This window comes from Macaca mulatta, chromosome 14, assembly GCF_049350105.2.
Source record: "Macaca mulatta isolate MMU2019108-1 chromosome 14, T2T-MMU8v2.0, whole genome shotgun sequence".
NCBI classification, from domain to species: domain Eukaryota; kingdom Metazoa; phylum Chordata; class Mammalia; order Primates; family Cercopithecidae; genus Macaca; species Macaca mulatta.
In genome coordinates, this window is record NC_133419.1 from 8228602 (window position 1) to 8251490 (window position 22889).

Here is a 22889-nt window from a genome sequence, read left to right on the forward strand (position 1 = left end):
CCCAAGTAGTTTCTTTTTTTTCTTTCTTTCTTTTTTTTTTTTTGAGACAGAGTCTCTCTCTGTCGCCCAGGCTGTAGTGCAGCGGCACGATCTTGGCTCACTGTAACCTCCGCCTCCCGGGTTTCAGCAATTCTGCTGCCTCAGCCTTCTGGGTAGCTGGGATTACAGGCGCCCGCCATCATACCCGGCTACTTTTTGTATTTTTAGTAGAGACAGGTTTCACCATGTTGGCCAGGCTGGTCTCAAACTCCTGACCTCAGGTGATCCGCCTGCCTTGGCCTCGCAAAGTGCTAGGATTACAGGCATGAGCTACCACGCCCAGTCACCCAAGTACTTTCAAAGACCTGCTGACTAACACAAAGAAAAAAAATAAATCTTTCTTTGCTTTAAGCTAGAATCAAAATCAAATACAATGTATGAAAACTTATCAGGTCTCTTCGTCTATATTATTTCACCCAGACCTCAAAAATAGGACTGTGTGGATGTGTGTTGGGGGCTCACTGTTCTATGCATGCAACAGAAAATATTTCAAGTGGAGTAGTGACCTGCCCAAATTCACTTAGCTAGTAAGTGACAGAGCTGGATTCTAACTCTAATCTCCTTGTGGTGGACCGAATACCCAACCCCCACCACCCAGATGTCATCTCCTAATCCCCGGAACCTGTGAATATGGTACCTTGGCAAAGTCCCATGGCAAAAGGGACTGTGCAGATGTGATTAAGTTAAGGCTCCTGAGATGGGGAGATTATCCTCGATTATCTGGGTGGGCCCTATATAATCACAAGAGCCTTTAAAAGAGGTGGCCAAGAAGGGCAGAGTTAGAGGAGGAAGCAGGGACTGGAGATGTGGCTATTCAGAAAGGTAGTTAACTCCTGCAGTCCCAGCTACTCAGGAGGCTGAGGTGGGAGGACTGTTTGAGCCCAGGAGTTCGAGGCCAGCCTGGGCAACATAGAAAGATCCCAGTCTCTTAAAAATAAAAAGAAACGTGGGAGGCTGAGGCAGGAGAATTGCTTGAACCCAGGAGGCGGAGGCTGCAGTGAGCCGAGAGTGCGCCATTGCACTCCAACCTGGGTGACAGAGGGAGACTCCATCTCAAAAACAAAAAACAAACAAACAAAAGTAGTTAACTATGTACATTGTTTAACTGAATTTTGTGCCTTCATCAAGGCACAAAATGATGGCTCAAAACGAAATGAGACATGACTGGGATGAGCAAATGGAAAAGACAGAATATGCCCAACGTTCGTCCTCATCTGAGGCTTGCCAAAATCAAATACAATAGAAACAAATCTCTGAAATTCAAATGTTTTATCTGAGGAGGAAAAAACTGCTGCAATTGGGGGCATACCTGTAGATCAGGTAGTCTTCGGTATGTCCAAAGAACAAAGAGAAGCTTAGATGTTTTATAAAAAAGAGAAATGTTACTATTGCTCTTCAAGAAAGTTCATCGGCACAAGTAAGGTTTTGGGAAATTGGCAAGCTCTGACAGGTGAGTGACAGCGGTGGGCAAAACTAGTCTTAGAGTTGCAGCACATCATCACAGTAGACATCAGATAAAACGGGTTTCAGGTTATAGCAGGCAGTTTCAGCAGCCAGGTTTGCAGAGAATACCATTTCTGGAGCAATGCCCTGAGTGCCTTTCCCCTAGTTTCTTGGCTCTGTTTTAGTTGGGTATGACGAGAATAACTCAATATGTATGATCAACTTTTGCAGACTGCCAATCATGAACGCTTCTGATGGGTTAGGTTTTTCCTTGTTTTCAAAGCAAACATTTTCCACCTTCAAATTGATTTGTGGCTGCTGAATAAACTCACTGCAAGATAAAAGTCTCACAGGAGTCAGTCAGGGACATGCGTTTCTTCTCTGCTTAAGATTCTTCACTCATTCAACACTGCCCACATTTAGAGAACATTTGCTCTGTGCCTGGTACTGAACCAGTTGTTGGAGTTGTAGAAGGATGTGGGCTACACAGTCCAGCGGGAAAGGCAAACAATCACGTTACGCTCTGTACCACTGCTCTATTATGCCTCAGAAGGCTCTTAGATAAAAACCTCATAGGATAACATGGCAGAATTATGTTAGGAGGAAAAAACATCACAGACCAATAAATATTTGTTGAATAAAGAGACAAGACAGGCCTTTATGCCATAGCACCTTATGTTAACAAGATGGCCAAGAAAGATTTAGTACCTTAGGTAAAGCAACAGCAAGACTGGATATGTTCCATGTTTTCACAGAAATGTAACACAGCACACAGATTTTGAAACCTGTGGCAATCAGTTCAACATGATGTTTTTGTTTGTTTTCAATGGCATGACTCAAGGGTACTTGGGGACTCAAATGTATTCTAACTCTTCAAAGTACAAGAAAATGTCTATCCCTCATTCAGCATCTATCATGTACTAGTTGCCTGACATGCATTTCATTATCTCTTTTAAGTTTCACGGTAATGCTAAGAGGTGGGTATTATACCTATTTTACAGATACAGATGCTGGAAGAGTTAAGAAAACGTCCCTAGGTCACACAGGAGTAGTCAAGACATGATGCACACAGGCCTATCACAGTCCAGGGACCAATTTAAGTTGGTATAAAGCATTTTATTAGCAAATTACAAGAAATTATTTTAATTATAAGTGAACATTTTAAACATATATCTTAATATAACAGAGAACACTAAGGAAATAAGATAAATTTCTCCATAAACCCACATTTGCACACATTTGATGCAAAGACTCCCAGATACAGTTGTGAGGATGACTCACACTGACTGTGTCTGGCAAGACGTTGTAAGAAGTAGTCTCAGTGTTTAGGAAGCTGAGTTAGTTAGCTGCCCACCCCAAGTTTCTTGCTACCCTATGTTTCCCTGGTGGGCGCTTCTCATGCAGTGAAAATGTAGGACCAAGGCCTGAAGGGAAGAGTCCTTCCCTGATGACACTTCTGCTTTGTTTTTCTACAGCAGAAAATAATTTTACAGCAAAATTATAAAGGCTGATAATTCCAAGTGCTGGTGAAGATGTAGGGTAACAGGAACTTATACATATGGCTGGGGACAGTGGAAAATGGTACAGTTACTCGAGAAAACCATTTGGTAGTTGATTAGATTTTTTATATATATATATGTGTGTGTGTGTGTGTGTGTGTGTGTGTGTGTGTCTACTCCTATACCCAGCTCCCAAGGGAACCCAAGAGAAAGGAAGGCACACCACAACAAGACAGGTACAAGAATGTTCAAAGCTTCTGCACAGCAAAGGAAACAATCTACAGAGTGAAAAGAATAAGATAAAATATTTGCAAACTACTCATCTGATGGGCAATTAATATCTAGAATATATAAAGAACTGAAATATCTCAGCAAAAAAAAAAAAAAAAAATCCGATTAAAAAAATCTGCGAACGATCTGAACCGGCATTTCTCAAAAGAAAACATACAAATAGCCAACGAACATATAAAAAAAATTCAACATCGCTAATCATCAGGGAAATGCAAATCGAGACCACAATGAGTTATCATATTCCCCAGTTGGGCTGGCTACTATTAAAATGACAAAAAATGACAAATGCTGGAGAGGATACAGAGAAAAGCCAACTCTTCTACACTGTTGTAACTAGTGAACGTGAACTAGTGCAGCCACTATGGAGAACAGCATGGAGTTTCCTTCAAAAAACTACAAATGGAACTACCACATGATCCAGCAATCCCACTACTGGGAATCTGTTCAAAGGAAAGGAAATTATTGTATCAGAGAGACAATGCAGACCCCCATGTTTACTGCAGCACCGTTCACAATAGCCAAGAGACAGAATCAACCTAGGGGTCCGACAACAGAGGAAGAGATAAAGAAAATGTGGTGTACACACACCATGGAGTACTATTCAGCCATAAAAAAGTGTGAGATCCTGTCATTTGCAGCAATATGGATGGAACTGAGAATATTATGTTAAGTGAAATAAGCTGGGAATAGAAAGTAAAACACTGCATGTTCTCACTCACACATGGAAGCTAAAAAAATTAATCTCATAGAAGTAAAAAGTAGAACAGATGATACTAAAGGCTGGGAATAGCAGGGGAAGGGGAGGGAAATGGAGAGATTTCTTAAAGGGTACAAAATTACAGCTAGATAGGAGGAATAAGCTCTAGTGTTCAGAAAGATGACCACAGTTAATAATATTAATTATAGATAGCTAGGAGGAGGATAGTCAATGTTCTCAACACAAAGAAACGATCAGAGTTTGAGATGACGAGTATGCTAATTCCCCTGCTCTGTTAATCATACATTGTATGTATCACAACATCTCTATGTACCCCATGAAGATGTACAATTATTATTGGTCAATTTTAAAATTAAATAAAAAATTAAAAAATAATGTTTAAAGCAGCTCCACTCACAATGGTCCTATACTGGAAACAACACACCCACCAACTGAAGAATGAACAAACAAAATGTAGTATACAAAAAAGACCAAACTATGATACATGTGACAACATGGATGATTCAAAACCACTACACTGAGCCGGAAGAGCCAGACCCAAAAGACTGTCTTACCATCCCTGTGAAGTTCAAGAACAGGTAAGACCAATATGTGGTGATGCCAGTACAGTGACTGAGACAGGTGGAGGCACTGATTGGAAGGGATACGAGGGAGCCCTCTGGCTAACAACACCCACGGCAACGTCACGGGGCCTACACACCAGCAGAAACCCACAGGCCTTATATCCAAAACCCATGCACTCCACTGTATGCAATCTGCACACTGACTTAAAAAAAAAAGGCCTGAATGAAGGCTGAAGAGTCAGATACACTCTGGTTTGAACTGCAGCTCTGTCACGTTACTCTGTCACTCATCTATCAGCCTTATAATGAGGCACATGTTGTTCTGGTCACTTGTGATACATCAGTAAACAAAGCAGACAAAATGTCCTGTCCTTGAGTTCACATTCTAGTGAAAGGACACAGTCAATAAGCAATAAACATAATAATTAGGTAAATTATGTAGTAGGTCAGATTGTGTGAAAATAGAGCTAGGTATTGCGCGCATGAGGCAGAGGAGGGTGCGGAGAGTTGTAATTCTGAGTTAGGTGGCCAGGGTGGGCCTCCTTGAGAAGTTCTAGGTTGAGGGGAAGAAGTACATAGGCCTTAAACTAGCTACATGCTTGGTCTGCCTGAAAAACAGCAAGGCCAGGGAGCCCATGTTGCGGGCTGCTTCCCATGCAGGCCTCTGTAAACCACACAGAAGATGTGTTTTTTTTGTTTGTTTGTTTTTTGAGACAGAGTCTCGCTCTGTCGCCCAGGTTGGAGTGCAGTGGCCGGATCTCAGCTCACTGCAAGCTCCGCCTCCCGGGTTCACACCATTCTCCTGCCTCAGCCTCCCAAGTAGCTGGGACTACAGGCGCCTGCCACCTTGCCCGGCTAGTTTTTTGTATTTTTTTTTAGTAGAGACGGGGTTTCACCGGGTTAGCCAGGATGATCTCAATCTCCTGACCTCGTGATCCGCCCGTCTCGGCCTCCCAAAATGCTGGGATTACAGGCTTCAGCCACCACGCCCGGCCCTGTTTGTTTGTTTTAAGAGACAGGGTCTTGCTCTGTCACCCAGACTGTAGTGCAATGCCATGATCAAAGCTCACTGCAATCTTGAACTCCTGGGACTCAAGCAATCCTCCCATCTCAACCTCCTAAGTAGCTGAGACTACAGGTGCATTCCAGCACACCCAACTAATTAGAAATTTTTTTTTTTTGCAGCAATGGGGTCTCATTATGTTGCCCAGGCTAGTCTATAACTCCTGGGCTCAAGCGATCTTTCTGCCTCCGCCTCCCAAAGTGCTGAAATCACAGGTGTGAGCTACTGCTCCCAGCTGATTTTTTCATTTTTAAGTGAGAAAGACATAAACCTCTTCTTAACTTTGTGGTTTTTCTGTTATGTATGCAGGTGTACCTGTCTTTAAGTAATGTTCACCAGGAACAGATTCCCAAGGTATTAGGACTTTAGTTACAACCCTCCAAATAGTAATACTTTCAAAAAGAACCAGTTGGCCAAATTATTCCCAAAGTCCATTTTAGAGGGCAGTGCCCTATCAGGAAACCCTGAGTCTCATCCTTATGAGGGAAGGGAAGATATCTCAAAAGCTGAAGGAAACAAAGTTCTCTCCAAGATCCCTAAGAGAGCCAAATCTCTACTTTCTGCTCTCTAGCTACCTCTGTGCTACAGTGGGCTGGAAGTCAGATTCCGTGGTCCGGCATGGGTATATCGGAGCTGGCTGCAGACTCCTCTGTTACTCCCCTCCCGTCCTTTTCATCTGGGGATCAGGCAGAAGAACACTTCTAGCCGAGTCCCTACTCAAAAGGACTTCAAATACAATGGATAGCTGGGGTTCTCCAGCCAGTCCACCTTTGGAAGGTCAGTGAAAAGGTGGATGAGACAAATGGGGCTCAATGTGCTGGAACTCTTAAGAAGTTGAGTCTGCCTTTAAAGTAAAACAGAGTATTACAAAGATGATTATAGAGTCCAAAGGACTTTTAAAGGAGGATCCCAAGTTACTCAGCTCAGAAATAATCTTCCTCTCTACAAAGGCATTCTGAAAATATATTAATAACAGGTCATTTATTTCCATCTTTTAAAACTCCATCTGGAAATCCTAGACCATCATTAATAAAACAATAACAAAACACTAAATCTTGGTCCCTTGATCTGCTCTCACCCCTTACTTTTCACATTTTTGTGAGTTCACTGTTTTAGCCTGTCTTTGGCTCTCTTTGGGATCAATTTCCTTCCAATAAGAGCAGGAAGGCAACAGCTATTCTAATTAGGCCAAGAGTTCCCGGCTGTCCCCTCATTCCCTGCACCTCGAGCCATTTCTCTTCCACTTCCTAGGCATGCGAGCCCTTGTGAGCCCTTGCAGAGAACATTCCCATTGCCACCAGCAGGAAGGACAGAGTGCCACTGATAGAGTGTTCCCAGAAAGATCTCCATCAGCCTTTTACTGTACGTCTTCTCTGTACTTAGCTTTGTGCTAGGAGCTTAAAAAGAAAAAATTGGGCATAATCTCTGCTTTTGAGCAATTCATAACCTAGTTGAAAGGACAGGATTTAAGTATATCAAACAATTAACCAACAAACGTGACAGTGCATGATTAAGTTCTAAATTACACAAAAGGAGATCACTGAGTAACTGGGCTAAGGCTTCAGTGAGGACATACTTGAGCACAAGCAAATTCTCTCAAGAAATTATTTAGCTCTCATTAGACTAAGTCTGAAAGAATAAGGCGGTCTACTTGATAACTGGGTACAGAAAAGAACAAAATATAGTGGCAAGAATCTTTTGAAAGCTTCTAAATAATTCTAGTTTATACGTGACTGTAGGATAAAGGAGAAACAGCCTTGAATAATTTCTACAAATGATCCTCAACTTGCATTTAACAGCTGTTTCTAACCTACCCTCATGCAAATTTGAGAGGCTCACTAAGAGAGAAATGGTCATATTCCATTTCCCCCTCCATCTCCTTTTTTTTTCTTTCTTTTTTATTTTATTTTTTTTTTTGAGACAGGGTCTAACTCTGTCACCCAGACTGGAGTGCAGTGGTGTGATCTTGACTCACCGCAGCCTCCACCTCTCAGGTTCAAGCGATTCTCCTGCCTCAGCCTCCCAAGTAGCTGGGATTACAGGTGCATGCCACTACCACCCAGCTAATACCCTTCTAATAAGATATCAATAAACAGCAAAGTGGTCACATTTTGAACAGAAAAAAGGGGAAGAAAGGAGAAACAAAGATCTGGACGAAATAAAAACCTGAACAGTTAGACCCCAAATCAAAATGATGGTCATGAGGTAGGAGGCAGAACTTTACTCTGGACCAGATTGAAGACCGGCTGTAAAGAGAAGAGGCAACACCACCACTCCATAAGACACACCCACTAGTGTATGTAAGTTTACCACTGCCATGGCAACACCCAGATGTCACTACCCCTTTCCAAGGCAACAACCTAGAGGTTACCGCCCCTTTTCTAGAAAATTCTGAATAATCTGCCTCTTAATTTGCATGTAATTAAGCGTGGGTATAAATATGACTGCAGAACTGCCACTGAGTGGCTGCTCTTGAGGCTGCCCACAGGGTCTATTGCTGCTCGGCAGAGCAGTCACAGCGCTTAAGCCTGCCTACGGACGGGGTCTATCCCTGCTTTGCAGAGCAGTCACGGTGCTGTAACACTGCCACCTCAATAAAACTGTTTTCTTCTACCACTGGCTCACTCTTGAATTCTTTCCTGAGCAAAGCAAAGAACCTTCCTGGGCTAAGCCCCAATTCTGCGGCTTGCCTGTCCTGCACTGGTCCCTTTGTGACCAGAGTAGATAAATGCAAGGAACAGAAGACAAGTGACCTGGATTACTCCTTTGTCCTACCAAGAAATGGCTGTGTCATATGAGCAAGGCATTTTCCCCTCTTGAGTTCTTTAATCAGAAGATGGGAAGAATAAGCTCTGCCTCTTCCCTTAACAGCATTTATTCACATAAAGAGCAAACCAATAGAAAAAAACGATGACAAAGGTTTTCCTTTGTGAGAGTAAAAACATTTCTAAAATTGTTTCTATTTTATAGGCACCTGTGAAAGTCTCAACAAGCTTCAACAATAACACCAACAAGTAAATTTCTGAGCAGTATATTCTTACTGCTGAAGAGGTTACCCAAATATATGTAGATGCTGAACCTATTATTTCATATGAAATAGCATAATTTTGATTGTGAAACGATGAGCTAAGGCATTATTTATTTATTTATCTATGCATTTTTGAGACAGGGTCTCGCTCTGTCACCCAGGCTGGAGTGTAGTGGGATGATCTCAGTTCACTGCGGCTTCCATCTCTTGGGCTCATGTGAGTCTTCCACCTCAGCCTCCCAAGTAGCTGGGACCACAGGTGCACACCACCACACCCAGATAATTTTCGTATTTTTAGTAGAGATGAGGTTTCACCATATTGCCCAGACTGGTCTCAAACTCCAGTCCAAGTGATCTGCCAGCCTCAACCTTCTGAAGTGTTGGGATCACAGGTGTGAGCAACCACACCCAGCTTAAGACATTATTTTAAAACCAGTAACCTTAAAGCAGATTTTTCAAAAGCAAAGCAACTAGATCAGGTATGGTGCTGCATGCCTATCCCAGAACTTTGGAGGGCTGAGGCAGGAGGACGGCTTGAGCTCAGGAGTTCAAGACGAGCCTGAGCACATAGTGAGACCTTGTTTCTACTAAAAACATTAAAAAAAAAAAACATTAGCCCAGTGTGGTGGCACACGTGCCCACGGGCCTGTAGTTCCAGCTACTCAGGAGGCTAAGGTGAGAGGATCACATGAGCCTGTGAGATGAGACTGCAGTGAGCTATGATCACGCAGCTGTACTCCAGCCTGGGTGACAAAGAGACCCTGTCTCAAGAGAAAAAAAAAGCAAAGCAACTAAATTTTCTTTCCCAAAATGTCTGAATGGGGCAATTTCATCCTGAAATCGCTCAAATGGGAGAATATCAGAGAATGAGAAAAAACTTAAGCCCAAACAATAAACAGAACCAAGGAACATTCTTAGGGATATTTTACTCCATAGCCATAGGATGTGGCTTTCTATGAAGCAGAAAGCAGAGGCACATAAGATTCTAAGAAAATTTTCAGTTACTCAGGGTGTTTATCTTTGGATTATGAATGCCAATTACTTGCACAGACCAACACAATGTATGGCATTTTCTATCTCTCTCTGCAATCTCCTTGATGATAATTTTCTGGATTGGGAAACAGGCCTCAAAGGTAGGGTGGCGACTTTTGCTTATTAAAACCAGATACAAAAATTCTCAGGTCCAAAGTAGCTCCTTTAGTATTGCAGAGAGAGTACTGTAAGCTTTCTCATCTAGAAAATAGAATTGCTGTGCAAACTAGTAAATGTGAAAAGTTCCTAGCATAGACTCTGGCATATCCGAAGTGCTCCTCTCAGAACATTTCTGAAAGTTTTTTTTTTTTTGAGACGGAGTCTGGCTCTGTCGCTCAGGCTGGAGTGCAGTGGCATGATCTCGGCTCACTGCAAGCTCCACCTCCTGGGTTCACGCCGTTCTCCTGCCTCAGCCTCCAGAGTAGCTGGGACTACAGGCGCCCGCCACCACGCCCGGCTGATTTTTTTTTTTTTTGGATTTTTAGTAGAGATGGGGTTTCACCGTGTTAGCCAGGATGGTCTTGATCTCCTGACATCGTGATCCGCCCGCCTCAGCCTCCCAAAGTGCTGGGATTACAGGCGTGAGCCACCACGCCCAGCCTCTGAAAGTATTTTTAAACCTGGAGATCCTTTCCCCTTTCTAAGAAATCTTCCTTTTTCTTTTTGCTATCCTTGCATTGCCCAAAACAGACTTGAAAAAGAACTACCAGTAGCCCTGGGATAGACAGTCACTGTTGAAAAAGACCAGTGAAGGAACAGGGATGAAGCTAAGTAAATCAAGAATGATCCCTGACCTCAGAGCATTCTCAGTCTAGTGAGAATGGCATACAAACAACAGCGTAACTTACGAGTGCTTTACTTGAGACATATGCAGGTTACTATGGAATGCAGAAGGAGTATCTGACGTCTTTCCTGGGGAGTAAGAGGAGGCTTCACAGAAAATAAGGATGAGTTGGAGCTCACCTGGCAGGGAGGGGGAAGACCACTCCAGTCAGAGAGAACATCATGTTCAAAGCCACAGAACTGGTTCTTTAAGAAAGCAGGGAAGTAGGTTGGAAATTAAGAGTGTATATGGGCCGGGCATGGTGGTTCACGCCTGTAATCCCAGCATTTTTGGAGGTGAGGCAGGCAGATTACTTGAGATCAGGAGTTCGAGACCAGCCTGGCCAACGTGGTGAAACCCCATCTTTACAAAAAATACAAAAATTAGCCAGGCGTGGTAGCGCGTGCCTGTAATCCCAGCTACTTGGGAGGCTGAGGCAGGAGAATCCTTTGAACTCGGGAGGCAGAGGTTGCAGTGTGCCAAGATTGCAACACTGCACTCCAGCTTGGGCAACAAGAGTGAAACTCCATCTCAAAAAAAAAAAAAAGAATCTGGATCTTATGTTGGGACGTAGAAATTAAAGGATTTTAGACAGAGGAGTAACATTAAAATGCAGATATATTCTCTTTAACTAAAATGCATGTTCTCACTTAAGTGAGCACTAAATACTGAGCACAAATGTACATAAATATGGGAACAACAGACATTGCAGACTGCTAGAGATGGAGCTAGGTGGGGTGGTTTGTTTAAAACACTACCTATTGGGTACTGTAATAACTACTTGGGTGACGGGATTTGTACTACAAACCTCTGCATCATACAATGTTCCCAAGTAACAAATCTGCACATGTATCCACTAGATCTAAAATAAAAGTTGAAATTTTTAAAAATGAAGGAAATAGTGTCTATATTTTGGAAAGTCCACTTTGGTCAAAGTGTGTGGAGTAAACTGGAACTGGTGAGTATAAAGACAAGAAGAGTTAGGAAGTTACTGAAAATGTCCAGGTGAGAAATGATGAATTCCTGAACCTGGAATGTGGTCACTGAGATCAAAAGGGAAAAAAATTCAATTCAAGAAACATTTAGAAAGTGGAATCAACTCTGTGACATTTCAACCTACAGGATGCCAAGAGTAGAGAAGGAAAAATCAGAGACGACGCTCAGGTTTCCGGGTTGAATGATCAGTACATGTGATTACAATTCACACCCCTCCCCAACATGGTTTGTGGAAATCCACTTGGTCCTGGAGAAGGTGACACCACCCTGGCTCCAGGGGTAAAGCCTGTTACCTATGTATGGGAAGTCATAAGCACACTCCATGTCCCCTACAGGCCACTGGGACTGATGGAGTTTGTACAGTGGAAGACAGTCAGAACTTACACAAAATATAGCAAAGTGACAGTGAAAAGTGTAAAAGAAAAGTTAGACCTAGAAAACGGAGAAGTTAGAGCTGAAATCTAATCTAGATGCAATGAATCTCCAAGGAAATAGAATAGGTAAGGGGCATTATTCAAAGGGCCAATGGCAAAAAAATTTCCAAAATTTACCAAAGCCACCCACGTTCACATTTTAGAAAGCCCAATAAATTCAAATGGAGAGTAAAGAAAAATGAATCTACAATCAAACATATTGTATTGTGAATCTGTAGAATACCAAAGACAAAGAAGACTTAAAAGCTGCCTGAGAAAAAGACAGAAGCACCCAGACTGACAACTTAAAACAAAACAAAACAAAAACAAAACTGTATTGGTTTAATTTACATATTATAAAATTCACCAATTTTTTTTTTTTCACAGTTTTGCTCTGTCGCCCAGGCAGACCAGTTGCACCAGTGCAATGGTGCAGTCTTGGCTCACTGCAACCTCCACCTCCCGGGTTCAAGCGATTCCCCTGCCTCAGCCTCCCGAGTGGCTGGAATTACAGGCATCTGCTACCACGTCTAGCTCAATTTTGTAGTTTCCTGACCTCAGGTGATCCACCCGCCTCGGCCTCCCAAAGTGATGGGATTACAGGTGTGAGCCACTGCCCCCGGCCAAAATTCACCTATTTTAAATGTACAATTCAATGATCTTCAATAAATTTGTTAGATGGTGCAACCATCACCCCAATACAGTACTAGGATATTTTCATCATCAAAATACGACCCTTTGTGCCCATTTACAGTTAATCCCTATTTCCGTTCCCTCCCAGGAAGCCAATCAAGTCTCCATCTCTATAGGTCTGTTCTGGATACTTCATACAAAACGGACAATACAATCTGTCTGGCTTCTTTCCCTTAGTGCGTTTTGAGACTGACCCATTTGTAGAATGCATCAGTGTTTTATTCATTTCATTGGTGAATAATACTTATTTATCCATTTACAAGTTGGTGGACACTTGAGTGGTTTCCACTGTTTAGTTTTAAAGAGTAATGATGTTATGAACATACAAGTCTTTGAACGCTTTGGACCCAGCTTTCATTTCTCCTGGGCATATACTTACCAGTGGAATTGCAGGGTCATACGGTAAATTTATGTTTAACTTCTTTGGAAACTGTCAAAGTATTTTCCAAAGTGGCTATGCCATTTTACATTCCTACCAGCAATGTATGAGGGTTCCTGTTTCTCTATATCCTCACCACCATTTATTATTGTCTGCCTTTCTGATTAAGGCCATTTCAGTAACTGTTATCTTATTACGGTTTTTTGATTTTTTTCTTGTTATTTTATTTAATGTGGTTTTAATTTGGATTTCCCTCGTGACTAATTTGCCTTTCTCAAGCAACTAATGATTTTGAGCATCCTTTCAAGTGTTTATTTGGCATATCTTCTTTGGTAAAGTCTCTATTCAAATATTTTACCTTTTTTTTTTTTTCTTTTTGATAGAGCCTTGCTCCGTTGCCCAGCTGGAGTGCAATGGCACGATCTCGACTCACTGCAACCTCTGCCTCCCAGAGGTGATTCTCATGCCTCAGCTTCCCGGGTAGCTGGGATTACAGGCGCGTGCCACCACGCCCAGCTAATTTTTGTATTTTTAGTAGACACAGGGTTTCGCCACGTTGGCCAGGTTGGTCTCGAACTCCTGACCTCAGGTGATCTGCCCAACTTGGCATCCCAAAGTGCTGGGATTACAGGTGTGAGCCACTGTGCCTGGACTGAATCTTTTGCCCATTTTTTAACTGAGGTGTTTGTTGAGTGTTAGGTTCTTTTTCCTTCTGAGACAGAGTCTCGCTCTGTCACCCAGGCTAGAGTGTGGTGGCATGATCTTGACTCACTGCAACCTCCGCCTCCCGGGTTCAAGCGATTCTCCTGCCTCAGCCTCCCAAGTAGCTGGAATTAAAGGCACGCACCACTATGCCCAGCTAATTTTTTGTATTTTTTTAGTAGAGACAGGGTTTCACCATGATGGCCAAGCTGGTTTTGAACTCCTGACCTCAAGTGATCCGCCCACCTCAGCCTCCCAAAGTGCTGGGATTACAGGCATGAGTCACTGCACCCTGTTCAGTGTTAGGTTTTCTACATAGTCTAGATATAAGTCTTTTATTTGACAATGGACTTTAACAGCAATAATGGAATTCAGAAGAAAATAAAAAATTTCTTCAATGTGCTGAGAGAAAATAATTGTGAAAACAGAATTGTATACATAGATAAAACATACTATAGGAATGAGCATTAATTGAAGACATTTTCAGATGGCTGAATGTGGTGGTTTATGCCTGTAATGCCAGCACCTTGGGAGGTTGAAGTGGGAGGATCGCTTGAGCCCAGGAGTTTAAGACCAGACTGGGCAACATAGCAGGTGACCCTGTCTCTACCAAAAAAACCCCCAAAACCAAAAAACATTTTAAGATAAAAACAGAGTTTACTACCAGAAGACTTTCACTAATGTGTATTAATTACTGCTATGTAACAAACTGATAACTTAAAACACTTTTTTTTTTGAGACAGAGTCTCGCTCTGTCACCAGGATGGCATGCAGTGGCGCGATCTCGGCTCACTGCAACCTCTGCCTCCCGGGTTCAAGTAATACTCCTGCCTCAGACTCCCGAGTAGCTGGGACTAGAGGCGTGAGCCACCACGCCCAGCTATTTTTTGTATTTTTACTAGAGATGGGGTTTCACCATGTTGGCCAGGATGGTCTCGATCTCTTGACCTCATGATCTGGCTGCCTTGGCCTCCCAAAGTGCTGGGATGGGAGCCACTGCACCCGGCTGCTAAACACATTTATTATCTCACAGTTTCTGTGTGTCAGAGATTCAGAAGCAGCTGGGCTAGGTGGTCCTAGCTCAGGGTCTCTTGTGAGGTTGCCATCCAGATGGTGGCTGGGGCTACAGTTGCCTTGATGGGGTCACAGCATCTGCTTCCCATGTGGCTGCCTTGCAAGGCTGGCAAGTTTGTACTAGCAGCTGACAGGGAGACTCAGCTCCTCTCCACATGGAATCCTCTCAGGACTGCTTGATAACCTTATGACATGGCAGCCTGGCATCCCGCAGTGAGTGGCCCAAGAAAGAGCAAGGCAAAAAGGTGCAATGTATTTTACGACCCAGCCTCAGAAGTCATGCTCCATCACTGCTGCAACATTCCAATGGTTACACAGGTCAGCCCTCTTCAGTGTGGGCATGTGAATCACAGAGAGCCACAGTCACTGGGGACCCTGGCTGGCTCACACATTTCATGTAATGTCTTAAGGATATACCGTAAAAGTAAGGAAACGTCCCGAAAGACAAGGATAGAAAAAGAAATAATGGACAAAGAAAATTGTAAAAATATAGGGAAATTCAAACAAACATTGCTTTTATAAAACAAGAATGGCAATGTCTGATTAACGCACAGTAAATGGTACAGCAAGCGTGGTGGGAGGAACTGATTGGATTAAAGTATTTCCTAGGGCCTTTAATTGTTTCAGAAGAGAATGGAAATTCACTAACTTTAAACCCTTAAGTATTCACATTCAAAGCTTGAGAGTAAACTAAAAAAATAAAAATTGAATGTCTGTCTTTTGAATGCACAGTTTAGAAAAATGGAATGAGGCTGGGGGCAGTGGCTCATACCTGTAATCCCAGCACTTTCGGAGGCCGAAGCGGGCGGATCACAAGGTCAGGAGATCGAGACCATCCTGGCTAATACAGTGAAACCCTGTCTCTACTAAAAATACAAAAAATTAGCTGGGTGTGGTGGCGGGCGCCTGCAGTCCCAGCTACGCAGGAGGCTGAGGCAGAATAGCGTGAACCTGGGAGGTGGAGCTTGCAGTGAGCCAAGATGGTGCCACTGCACTCCAGCCTGGGCGACAGAGCAAGACTCTGTCTCAAAAAAAAAAAGAAAAAGAAAAATGGAATGAGAGCAAAACTGTTAATGAATTCAAAAGGAGACAAAGAGGGCTAAAGAGTCATCCAGAAATAGAGACACCCCCACCCCCCATAAAAAAGAACAAATAGAAAGCATAAATTAAGATGGCAGAAAAAACACCTATGGATATCAATAGCCACCGTAAGTATAAATATATTAAACTCCTAAAAGATATAGATCAGATTTATAAAACAAAATTCACTTATATGTTCTTCATAAGAATTCACGTAGAATAAGACTAGAAAGTTATACTAGATAAATAATCAAAAGAAAGTTGGAATATATAATGTTAGACAAAATAGAATTACTAGAAAGAGAATCATCAGGAAGTTAATTCTAGACCTATATAAACTTAATAAAATGGCTTAAAAATAAATACCACAAAAACTGACAGAAGTATAAGATAGTGAGAAGTTTACTTATCATAGAGGCATATTTTAACATACCTCTCTTAGTAATTGATTGTTAAACAGAAAAAAAAGCTAACATTACCAATATTCAAATGAACACATGGAAGCCGGAACCCCACAACAGCACAATACACAGTCTTTTCAAACATACATAGAATGTTTTCAAAAACTGATCTTGTATTTAGGAATAAAGTAAGTTATTAACAAATTTCCTTTTTTTTTTTGAGACAGGGTTTTGTTCTGTCACCAGGCTGGAGTGCAGTAGTGCAATCTCAGCTCACTGCAATCTCTGCCTCCCGAGTAGCTAGGACTAAAGTGCATGCAACCACACCCTGCTTTTTTTTTCTTTTTTTTGTTTTTTTTCAGAGATGAGGTTGACCAGGCTGGTCACGTTGCCCAGGCTGGTCTTGAACTCCTTGACTCAAGCTATCCAACTGCCTCAGCCTCCCAAAGTGCTAGGATTACAGGCATGAGCTACTATGCCCACCCAACCTTTACCAATAAATTTCAAAGAATCAGTAATATGAGAACTACTTTTTCTCATTAAAATGCAATTAAATTAGAAATCAGTAATAAGAAGATAATTTTAAAGAGAATGCATTTGAAAGTATAAAAACATCCCTGAAAAGAACTCATGGGTCAAAGAAGAAGTTATAATATAAATCAGATAATATTCAGAACCAAACGCTAAAATATGACGTATCAAAACTTTGCTATGCCATTAAAGCAGGTATTAGGGGAAACTTTACTTTATTATTTTTTAAAGGAAACAACAGTTTTAAGTAGTTATATGAGAAAAGAAGAAATGCTGAAATTAATGAATTAAGTAGCCATTAAGAAGTAAAAAATAAAGGGACAGTCAAATAAGCCAAAAATCTAAAAGAAAGCAGCATAAAGCAAATTTCATAAAATAGACAGCAAATATATATTAGTCTTAAGAAGCTAATAAAATCTAGAAACCTAGAACTGTTTTTCAAGGAACATACTCCAGATTAAGCAAAGATTTACAAGATTAGACTATGCCACCAACCACTTTATCCAAGTAAAGCTGGAAACTTAGATGAAAAAGGTAGATTTCTAGAAACATATAATGTAACAGAAATTTTTAAGGAAGCTAGAGAAAATCTGAAAGGTTCTACAGCTATTAAAGACAGTGATGAGGGCTCATGCCTGTAATCCCAGCACTTTGGGAGGCTGAGGCCGGCGGATTATGAGGTCAGGAGATCGAGACCATCCTGGCTAACACGGTGAAACCCCGTCTCTACTAAATATACAAAAGATTAGCTGGATGAGGTGGTGGGCACCTGTAGCCCTAGCTACTCGGGAGGCTGAGGCAGGAGACTGGCGTGAACCTGGGAGGCGGAGCTTGCAGTGAGCCGAGATCGCGCCACTGCACTCCAGCCTGGGCCACAGAGCGAGACTCTGTCTCAAAAAAAAAGACAGTGATGAGTAGTTTAAACTCTTCTGAAAATGAAAACACCAAGTCCAGATTATCCTCACAAGCTAATTCTACCAAACATTCAAAGAAAATATCATTTTAATCTTATATACATTCTTCCAGAGGATCAAAAGGAGGAAACACTTTCTAATTCATTTCATAAAATTAACATAACCTCAGTACCCAAGAAAGAAAAATTATAAGCCGATCTCTTTTATGATCAGTAATGAAAAATTTTAAAACAAAATATTAGCAAAACAAATAATGTATTTACAAAATAGCCGGGCATGGTGACTCACGCCTGTATTCCCCGCACTTTGGGAGGCAGGTGGATCACGAGGTCAGGAGTTAGAGACCAGCCTGGCCAACATGGTGAGTGAAACCCCATTTCTACTAAAGATTAAAAAAAAAAAAAAAAAAAAGGCCGGGCGCGGTGCCTCAAGCCTGTAATCCCAGCACTTTGGGAGGCCGAGATGGGCGGATCACGAGGTCAGGAGATGGAGACCATCCTGGCTAACCCAGTGAAACCCTGTCTCTACTAAAAAGTACAAAAAACTAGCCGGGCGAGGTGGCGGGCGCCTGTAGTCCCAGCTACTCGGGAGGCTGAGGCAGGAGAATGGCGTAAACCCGGGAGGCGGAGCTTGCAGTGAGCTGAGACCCGGCCACTGCACTCCAGCCTGGGTGACAGAGCAAGACTCCGTCTCAAAAAAAAAAAAAAAAAAAAATTAGCCAAGTGTGGTGGCGCACACCTATAATCCCAGCTACTCAGGAGGCTAAGGTAGGAGAATCGCTTGAACCTGGGAGGCGGAGGTTGCAGTGAGCCACAAGTTCGAGCCATTGCATTCCAGCCTGGGTGACATGGCGAGACTCTGTCTCAAAAAAAAAAAGGAGGCATGAACCAGTTAGATTTATTCCAGGAATGTAAAGATGCTTTAACATTAGAAAACCTATGCATGTCATCTTCATCATTAACAGATTAAAGGACAAAATACTATCATTTCAACAGATTTGTATCAAGCATTTGGTAAAACTCAACATCCATTTATCATAAGTCCTCTCAGCAAACTTGGAGTAGAAAAACATTCCTTGACATATAAGATACACACCAGAAATCTACAGCAAATACTTTAATAGTGAAACATTAGAATGTTCTCTTAAAAACTAGGAATAAAACAAGGTGTTCACCATTCCCACTTTTATTCAAGGTTATACTGTTGTCAAGACTCTACCTATTTGAAAAGGCTGTTCAGCTAAAAGCAAAAAAAGACCCTAGCCAGCTCAGTAAAAGAACAAAAAAGACATAAAAATATGAAGTTTGAAATGGAAGAAACAAAAGCCATTATTTGCAAATTGATTTATGACAGCCCATTTGGGAAATCCAGAAGAATTCTCATTATTAGGATTAATGAGAGATTAACCAGGTTGCTAGATTTCTGAAATTCAAATGCATTTCTAAACACCAGCAACAAATAATATAAAAATATAATTAAAAATATATATATACACTATTTATATATATTTACATATAAATATATATAAAAGCAACAAAAAATAAGACACCTAAGGGTGAAACAAAATAATAGCAACAGCTACCAACTACCGAGCATTTACTATGTGCCCCCATGAAGTAGAAACATTAGCCCCTATTTTACAGATGAAGAAAATGAGGCACAGAGAGGCTGACTTACCCAAGATGACATTGTAAGCAGCTAGGTGAGGACTGAAACCAACAGGATTGAAACCCAAGATGACACTGTAAGCAGCTAAGTGAGGACTGAAACCCAGGCAGCCTGGTTCTGAAGCCTTTGTTCCTAAAACCACTACTCTATGCTATCTCTAAGCTGTCTCACTCCGTAAGATGTGCAAGTCCTGCGTGGACTTGTAAGATAGACTGTACGTATACAAATGTCATTGTAAGACAAAAGAGATGCCGTGTTCATGCATAAGAGACACTCTAGCATTGATATCTTGATTCTCCTCCAAATTGATGTAAGAAATTAATACAACACTGATGAAAATTCCAACAGGATTTTCCACAGATGCTAATTCTAAAATTCATAAGGAGCAGGCCAGGCACGGTGGCTCATGCCTGTCATCCCAACACTTTCGGAGGCCAGGGTGGACAGATTACTTAAGCCCAGGAGTTCAATATCAGCCTGGGCAACATGGCGAGACTCCATCTCTAAAAAAAATTTTAAAAGAAGTGAGGCATAATGGTGGCATATGCCTGTGGTCCCAGTTACTTGGGATGCTGAGGTGGGAAGATCGCTTGAACCTGGGAAGTTGAGGTGGCAATGAGCCGTGATCACACCACTGCAAGACACTCTTGAAGAAAAGAAACAAGGTGGGGAAATTAGGCTATCAGGTATCTAGATTTATTGTAAAGAAACAGTAGTTGAGGCAGCATGGTATTAGTGAAGGAACAACAAAAAGATCAATGAAACAGAGTAGAGTGCCCAGAAACAATCGCACAATCATGCAGAAACAATGTAAGAAAAAGGCAGTATTCCAATAACTGGGGAAAAAAATAAACTATGAAATGCAAAAAAGGAAATTTGGATCCATACCTCACACCATACATAACAATAATCTTCATGTAGCTTAAATACTTATATGTGAAAGGCAAATTTCTAAAATATTGGACAATATTTTTATGACTCTATGAGGTAAGAGTGGATTTCTAGAAATAAGACATTGAAAACAACGAGAAATCCAACTATATTAAAATTAGGAATTTCTATTCATCAAGAGACACCAAAAAGAGACTCAAAAGACAAGCCAAAGGCAGCTCTGGTACTTCATGCCTATAATTCCAGCACTTTGGGAGGCAGAGGTGGGAGGATCACTTGAGGCTTGGAGTTCAAGTTCGAGACTGCAGTGAGTTATGACTGCACTCCAGACTGGATGACAGAGCAAGACCCTGTCTCAAAAAAAAAAAAAAAAAAAAAAAGACAAGCCAAAGCCATGAACTCGGAGAAGACTGAAACTCCTAATACTGACAAAGGGAGAGAACTACAAGTCAGTAAGAAAAAGACTGACGAATCAATGGAAAAGTCGGCAAAAGACAGGAACAGACGCTCCATGTTTCTGGAAGAGGAAACACTAATGGATAATAAATATACAAAAATATGCTCAAATCATTAGGAATCAGGGAAATGCAAATTGAAATCAAAATACCATTTTACACCCACAAAATTGGCAAAACTAGGTGTGAGTGAACATGTGGCACGATGGGAACTCATATGCTGCTGGTGGGAGTATCAACTGGTACAATCACTTCAGAAACTATTAGGCATCATCTTTTGAGGCTAAACATATGTGAAGTCCATGATCCAGCAATTTCACTCATTATCAGATGACAAGGGTAAGTTACTTATCTTCCTATGCCTCTGCTCCCTCATCTGAAAAATGAGCATTGTAATAATACCGACTCATAGGGTTGCTCTTAGTGCCCATATATATAAAAGCACTGAGAACACTGCCTGGCCCATTATAAGTTCCTTATACACTAGACAATATTTGCACTGTTCTCATCAGAACCCAAGTGTACACTGTCAGAGGAGGAGACAAATCTGTAAATTCACACAATCAAACGCTATCCGGCAATGAAAGTCAATGAACTAAGCTTAAGCTGCAGAAGACTACCTACAATGTTGTATTACATCAAATTCAAAACCAAGCAAAAATAAATCGTTAATTGTGCAGGAAAATACAAACAGAGTAAAACTTAAAAGAAGAGGATGAAACCTAAATAAAGTGAGGCTGGGATATTTGAAGGAAACAAGGCAAGGATGTCTAGTGCATGGCAAATGACGACAGCTGTAAGATGTGAGGTCAGGCTGGGCATGGAGGCTCACGCCTGTAATCCCAGCATTTTGGGAGGCCGAGGCAAGCGGATCACCTTAGGTCAGGTGTTCGAGAGAGCCTAGCCAACACGGTGAAACCCCATCTCTACAAAAAATACAAAGATTAGCTGGGTGTAGTGGCGGGTGTCTGTAGTGCCAGCTACTCGGGAGGCTGAGGCATGAGAATTGCTTGAACCCGAGACGCGGAGGTTGCAGTGAGCCGAGATCATGCCACTGCACTCCAGCCTGGGCGATAGAGTGAGACTCTGTCTCAAAAATAAAAATAAAAATAAAAATAAGATAAAATAATAATAATAATAAATGTGAGGTCAGATGCAAACAGAGGCTGGACCATGTAGTAGGGACCTTTATTTTGTTTATGATGGAAAGCCACCAAAGAATTATAAACAAGGGAGTGATAGAAAATGATTTGTGCAAGATCACCCTGCTGCTAGGTGAATAATGGACAAAGAAAGGGGAGGGTGGAAACAGGAAAACCAGTTAGGAGGCTGTGACGTAGCCCAGGAAAGACAGGAAGAAGTTTGTTCTGAAGTAGTAGTAAAGCTGGATTTCAGTGTGGAACTCAAGAACATTGATACAACTGACAGGTCTTGCTGATGATTAACTGAATGTGGGGTACGGGGCAAATAGAAAACTCCAAGATGTTTCTGGACTTTTGGCTTGAGCAACAGGGTGGACAGATGGTGGTGCTGTTTAATGAGACAAAGGAGACTGGGAGAAGTTTTGGGGTGAATAGGGTAGAAAAGTCAGGACATGCAAGTTTGAGATGTCTTAAATATCTGAGTAGAAAACTGAAGTACTATTAGGCCAGCAGATTATAAGTTTTGATCTCAAGGGAAAGATCAGCCTAGAGAGACAGATTTAGGAGTTGAGGCATAGAGATGGTATTCAAAGCAATGGGACTGGCTGAGATCTTCCAGAGGAGAGTTGAGGTAGAAAGGAGAATAGGCCAAGAATGGGACCCTGGGTATTCCAAGGCTTAGAAGTCTGGCAGAGGAGAAGCGTTCAGCAAAGGAAACTGAGGAGCTGCCGATGAGGGAGGAAAACCGGAAGGACGTGCTTTCACAACTTAGAGAAGAAAGTAGTCGAGAAGATGCGTCAGATGCTGCCGAGGAGTGGAATAAGCTGAGGACAGAAAACTCATCACCGGATCTGGCAGAATGAAGACTACTGGTGACTACAATACTAGACATTTCAGTGGAGCAGGAAAAACATTTGACTAAAGGATCTTTCCTTCTTAGGAAGATAATCAGTTGCAGATGAAAGTGAGGACAGAGGACAAGATTTCAAGCTCCAACAAAGGGCATGCTGTACAGCAGAAGGAACCAGCACCTGCAGCTTGGTCTCCACAC

General features: G+C 41.8%; 1 protein-coding gene and 2 long non-coding RNA genes across 9 annotated transcripts in view; 1 reads left to right on the forward strand and 2 right to left on the reverse strand.

Moving 5' to 3' along the window:
* Positions 1 to 22889, reverse strand: part of PACS1 (phosphofurin acidic cluster sorting protein 1) — a 172156-nt gene that overhangs the window by 55601 nt on the left and 93666 nt on the right. The gene's annotated exons all lie outside the window — the stretch shown is intronic.
* LOC144334142 (uncharacterized) lies at positions 3 to 3059 on the forward strand. The gene is made up of 2 exons (XR_013403594.1): positions 3 to 861; positions 1121 to 3059. It is a non-coding gene; the product is annotated as an uncharacterized LOC144334142 (long non-coding RNA).
* On the reverse strand, positions 9 to 1975 carry LOC144334138 (uncharacterized). Its single transcript, XR_013403590.1, has 3 exons — positions 1200 to 1975; positions 1062 to 1144; positions 9 to 100 (listed from the first exon to the last, which is right to left on the reverse strand). It is a non-coding gene; the product is annotated as an uncharacterized LOC144334138 (long non-coding RNA).